General features: G+C 35.9%; 1 non-coding gene across 1 annotated transcript; it reads left to right on the top strand.

The window, feature by feature from the left end:
* Window positions 1-759: 759 nt before the first annotated feature.
* Trnaa-ugc (transfer RNA alanine (anticodon UGC)) lies at window positions 760-836 on the top strand. The gene has a single exon. It is a non-coding gene; the product is annotated as a tRNA-Ala (tRNA).
* Window positions 837-6,106: the final 5,270 nt, after the last annotated feature.

A 6,106-nucleotide genomic window follows, 5' to 3' on the forward strand; every position in this document is an offset into this window, starting at 1 on the left:
TCCATGGTAGAAATATTTCACCTCCTCCTTGGTTAGATTTATTCCTAGTGGTTTTTTGTTGTTGTTGACTTATTTACTTTGTTTTTGTTTTTGTTTTTTAGAGGCTATTGTGAATGGGATTTTTCCTTCAGCAGATTCATTATTGGTGTATAGAAAATCTATTGATTTTTGTATATTGATTTTGTAACCTGCTACTTTGATAAATTTGTTTATTAACTCTAGCAGTTTACTAATGAATTTTTTTTTAAACTTCTAAATATGGGGTCATATCATCTGCAAATCATGATGATCTGACTTCTTACTTTCCTATTTTTCTCCCTTTTATTTCTTTCTCTTGCTTAATTGCTCTGCTAGATCTACTACTATATTGAATGATAGTGGCCATCCTTGTCTTTTTCTGAATTTTAAAGGAAACGCTTTCAGTTTTTCCCCATTCATTCTGATGTTGGCTTTCGATTTGTTGTACACAGCCTTCATGATGTTGAGGTAGGTTCCTTCTATCCCTAGTTCTTCAGTTTTGTTTTGCTTTTTTTGTCATGAATGTATGCTAAATTTTGTCAAATATTTTCTCTGCATCTATTGATGACTACGTGACTTTTGTCCTTAATTATTTATGTGATGAATTACATATGGTGATTTGCATATGCTAAAACATCCTTGCATCCATGGAATGAAATCAACTTGATCAAGATGTACAATCCTCTTAATATGTTGTTGAATAGAATTTTGTAATATTTTTTTAAGGATTTTTGCACGTAGGGCTAGGGATGTAGCTCAGTTGGTAGAGTGCTTGCCTTGCAAGCACAAGGCCCTGGGTTCAATCCCCAGCACCGCCAAAAAAAAAAAAAAAAAAAAAAGAATTTTTGCCTTTAAATTCATCAGAGATTTTGGTCTGTGTTTTCTTTCCTTGATGTGTCCTTATCCAGTTTTGGTATCAAGGTGATATTGGCTTTCTAGAATAAATTTGGAAGTGTTTCACTCCTTTATATTTCATGGAATGATTTAAGAAGCATCACATTAGCTCTTCTTTGAAGGTCTTGAAGGAATCAGCTGAGAATCCATTTGGCCCTGAGCTTTTTCTTGCTCAAAGGTTTTTTATTACAGCTTCTGTTTCATTGCTCACTATTGGTCTATTTGTTTCCTTATATTCCCTTGATTCAATTTTGGCAGGTCATATATGTCTAGAAATGTATTGATTTTTTCTAGATTTTCCAATTTATTGGAATACAAGTGTTCAAAGTAGTCCCTAATTATCCTCTGAATTTCTGTGATGTCTATGATGATTTTTCTATTTTTATCTTGAATTTTTAAAATATGGGTCTTCTCTCTTTTTATTTTGGTAGTTTGACTGAGGGCCTATCTACCTTCTTTATATTTTCAGAACCAACTCTTTGTTTCACTGATTCTTTTATTATTTATTCTCTATTTCATTGATTTTAATTATTTCTTTCTTTCTGTTGGTTTTGCAATTGGGTTGTTCTTGAGATGCATCATTAGGTTGTTTGTTTGGGATCTTTCTGATTTTCCAATCTAGGTACTCATGTCTATAAACTTTCCTCTTCAACTACATTCATAGTGTTCCATAAGTTCCACTATTCTCATTTGATTGTAAGAATTTTTAAATTTCTCCCCTGATTTCTTCCATCAATGGTCATCATTCAAAAGTGTATTGCTCATTCTCCATGTATTTATGTAATTTCTGTAGTATTTTTGTTTTTGTTTGTTTTGGTATTGTTGATTTCTACTTTTGTTCCGTTATGATCAAATAAGGTACAAGGTATTATCTCAAATTTTTGTACTTGGTAAGAAATGCTTTGTGACTTAAAATATGGTCTATTTGCAGAAGGTTTTATTAGTATCTAAGAAGAAAGTGAATTTAGCTCTTGTTGGATGAAATATTCTAAGGTGTCTATTAATTCTATCAGATTTGTAATATTTTTATGGCTAAAGAGTCTATTTAATTTATATCTTGATGACCTATCTATTGGTGAGAGAGGCACATTGAAATCACCCAGTATTATTTTATTTGAGTTACATAAGTTGAGTAATGTCAGTTTGATGTCATTAGGTGTATGATATGTTTGTATTGAGGATTGAGCCCAGGGGCCCTTTATCACTGAGCTACATTCCCAATCCTTTTTATTTTTAGACATGGTCTTGCTAAGTTTCTGAGGGCCTTGGTAAGTTGTAGAGGTTGGTCTTGAACTTTTGATCCTCCAACCTCAGCCTCCCAAATGACTAGAATTATAGGTGTGTGCCACCATGCCCAGATGGGTCATAAATATTTACTATTATTATATCTTCTTGTTTGACTCTTACCTTTGCCAGTATGAAGTCATTTTCTTTGTCTCTTCTGATTAATTTTGACTTGTAGTCTGCCCTGCTGGATATGAGAGTAGCTACCTCTGCTTGTTTTGGGACTTCATTTGCATGGTTTGGGCTCCATTTCCATCCTTTGCTTTCAGTCTGTGTCTCTCTTTGCCTGTAAGGTAAGTCTCTTGCAAACAAAATATAGTTGGGTATTTTTTAAATTATTTGTTCTAATTAGTTATACATGGCAGCAGAATATGTTTCAACTCATTGTACACAAATGGAGCATAAATTTTCATTTCTCTGACTGTACATGATGCAGAGTCACACTGTTCATGCAATCATATATGTACATAGGGTAATAATGGTTCTCTCATTCCACTGTCTTTCTCACCTTTATTCCCTCTCCTCTCCTCTTCCCTCCTCTCATTCCCCTCTGCCCAATCTAAAGTTCCTCCATTCTTCCCTTGCCCCCTCTCTCATTATTGATCAATATCCACATATCAGACAAAACATTTGACCTTTGGTTTTGGGAATTGGCTTATTTCACTTAGCATGATAGTCTCCAACTCCATTCATTTATCTACAAATGCCATAATTTTTATTCTTCTTTAAGGCTGAGTAATAATCCATTGTATATATATTCCACAGTTTCTTTATGCATTCATCTAATGAAGGGCATCTGGGTTAGTTCCACAGTTTAGCTATTGTGAATTGAGCTGCTATAAACTTTGATGTGGCTGCATCACTGTAGTATGCTGATTTTAAGTCCTTTGGGTATAGACCAAGGAGTGGCATAGCTGGGTCAAATGGTGGTTCCATTCTAGTTAGATATTATTTTTAAATCCATTCATCCATCCTGTCTACCTATGCCTTTTAGTTGGAAAGCTGAGATCATTTACATTCAGTGTTTTTATAGACATGTGTTCATTAATTACTGCCATTTTGATATATTTATGATGTTTACTTTGGTCCACTTTCTCGTCTACTTAACTACTCTTCAAATTAGATCTGTCTGTTTGTGTGCTCTGGAGTTTATTTTTAGTCCTCCACTGTGTAGTATTTCTTTAGGTATTTTATGGAGTACTGGCTTATTGTTATGAATTCTTTCTTCTGCTTATCTTGGAAGATTTAAATTTCTTCTTCAATTCTAAAGAATTCATTTGATGAAGTTAGTAATCTTAGTTACAGTTATTTTCTTTCATGGTTTGGAATACACCATTCCAAGTCCTACTGGCTTTTAGAGTTTGCTTATAAATTCAGAATTAAATTCAGATTGGCTTGCAACTAAATGTAATCTGATGTTTCTCTCTTGAGGTTTTTAAAATTCCATCCTTGCTCTGTATGTTAGGCTTTTTTCTATAATGTGTTGTGGAGAAGTTCTCTTTGATTTTGTCTATTTGAAGTTCCTAATGCCTTCTATATCTGGATACCTGTCTTATTTCCAAGGCTTAATTTTTTTTTCTTTTATTATTTCCCTGATGAGGTTATTCATGTCATTAGCCTGAATTTTACAAACCAGTCATTCTTAAATACTCCAATGATTCTTTCTTTTAAAGTTGTAGATGGACACGATAGCTTTATTTATTTTTATGTGATGCTGAGGACCAAACCCAGTGCCTCACATGATCTAGGCAAGTGCTCTACCACTGAGCTATAACTCCAGCCCCTGATTCTTAAATTTGGTCTCTTAATGCCATCTCAGAGTTCTTGTATATTCTGGTACGGTTACTTCTTTTCTTTTCTTTAATACTATGTAAATGTGCAAGACTTTATCTTTTAACTCTGAGATTCTATCTTCTGCATGGTCTACTCTATTAGAGAACATTTTATTTGACTTATCATACCTTTTAATTCCAAGATTTTTAAAAATATCTATATCTCCTTATTGTATTTCTCTTTATGTCCTGTACTGACAATATATTTAATTGTTTTTCTGTGTTCTCTTGAAAACCATTCATCATTTTTATAATCATTCTTTGGAATTCTTTATCTGGTATTTATCTACTTCAGTATCTTTGGAGTTAGTTGCTAATGAGTTATCAATTTTAGGAAGTATCATATTACCTTGTTTTTTCATATTTCTTTTTTTTAAATATTGTCATTAATTGTTAAAGACCCTTTATTTATTTGTATGTGGTGCTGAGAATCAAACCCAGTGCCTCACACATGCTAGGCAAGTGTTCTATCACTGAGCCACAATCCCAGGCCTATATTTCTTATATTGCTCTTTGAGTTTGTGCATTTGTTGGGATGGATTTCTCTTCCACTTTTACTCATGGGCCTTTTTATGACAGCCTTCTTCTGGCAGAGTGTTCTGGGATATCAGGTTGTTGTGAAACTTTCAGTAACTTTTCAAAGTGGGTTTTGTCGTAAAGTTTCCCCTCTGGTTCATTGGCGATGTTAGTGTGTTTTGATATAGTGTGTATTTTGTCAAGAATCTGAGGGTCCCATTTTCCCTGCAGGTCTCACAAGAATGGAGTCCTTCTTGTAGATCTGGCTATTGTGTTGTATACAACAGGGTATGTGGGATATACCCTCTGTGATTGCTTTTCTTAATTGAACAACTCCGTATACTCTAAGCAGATGTATTAGTCTTTTTCATTCTATTACCAATGAAACAAACAAGAACAACTTAGAGAACAAAAAATTTATTTTGGCTCATGGTTTCAGAGGTTCAATTCTTGGTAGGCTGACTCCATTGCTCTGGGCCTAACATAAGACAAAATATCATGGCAGAAGGGCATGGTGAAGGAGTACGCCTCCATTAACGGAGACCAGGAAACAGGGAGAGGGGGGCAGGAGCTTTAGGGAAGATTCACTTGTCCAGGGTACACCCCCAGTGCCCACCTCTTCCAGCCAAACCCCACCAGCCTATTGTTACCACACCATCCATTCAAACTATGATGGATTGATTAGGTTGTAGCTCTCATAATCTAATCATTTTACTTCTGAGTATTCTTGCATGAACACGGGAGCTTTTCTGAAACCCCTTATATGCAAACCATAGCTTTCTGCTCCTAACGCTAAAGCTCATGAGCACAGTCTCAATTGTCTACATTCCTATCAGTATTCTGGTCTTCTCAGCTCCCATCAGAATAACCTATTACACTCTGCTTATAACGTAGAACGCCTTTCCAAACTTTTTCAGACTTCTTCTGCAAACCAGTTCCAAAGGCTTCTGAACCACAAGGTCAGGTTAGTCACAGCACGGACACCACTTCTCAGTACCTATTTGTTATACAGTTTTTTGTTGCTGTGACCAAAATGCCAGATAAAAACAACTTAGAGAATGAAAAGTTTATTTTGGCTCATAGTTACAGAGTTTCAGTCCATGGTACGCCAACTCCATTGCTCTGGGCCTAAAGTGAGGAAGCACATCATGGTGGAAGGGCATGGTGGAGGAGTGCTGCTCCATTCATGGTGGCCAGGAAGTAGGAGGGAGGGGCCGCAGGGAAGATGGACACTTCCAGGGATCACCCCCCAGTGACCCATTCCTCCAACCATGCCCCACCTGCATACAGTTACCACCCAGTTAGTCCATTTGCCTTAGGATGAACTGATTAGGTTACAGCTCTCATAATCTATTCATTTCACCTCTGGATATTCCTGCATTAACACATGAGCACATATCCAAACCTTAACCGTGGGTGCTGGAAGCAATCTAAATTGAGAACACTTGTAGGTGTGGAATTCACAGTGTTTATGTTCTTGTGCGTGTATGTGTGTGTGTGTGTTTGTGTGTGCGCCCTATAGGAGTAAGTGGTCATGAGGGGGCCTCGCCCATTCCTATTAG

The sequence above is a fragment of the Sciurus carolinensis genome, chromosome 6, assembly GCF_902686445.1.
Source record: "Sciurus carolinensis chromosome 6, mSciCar1.2, whole genome shotgun sequence".
NCBI classification, from domain to species: domain Eukaryota; kingdom Metazoa; phylum Chordata; class Mammalia; order Rodentia; family Sciuridae; genus Sciurus; species Sciurus carolinensis.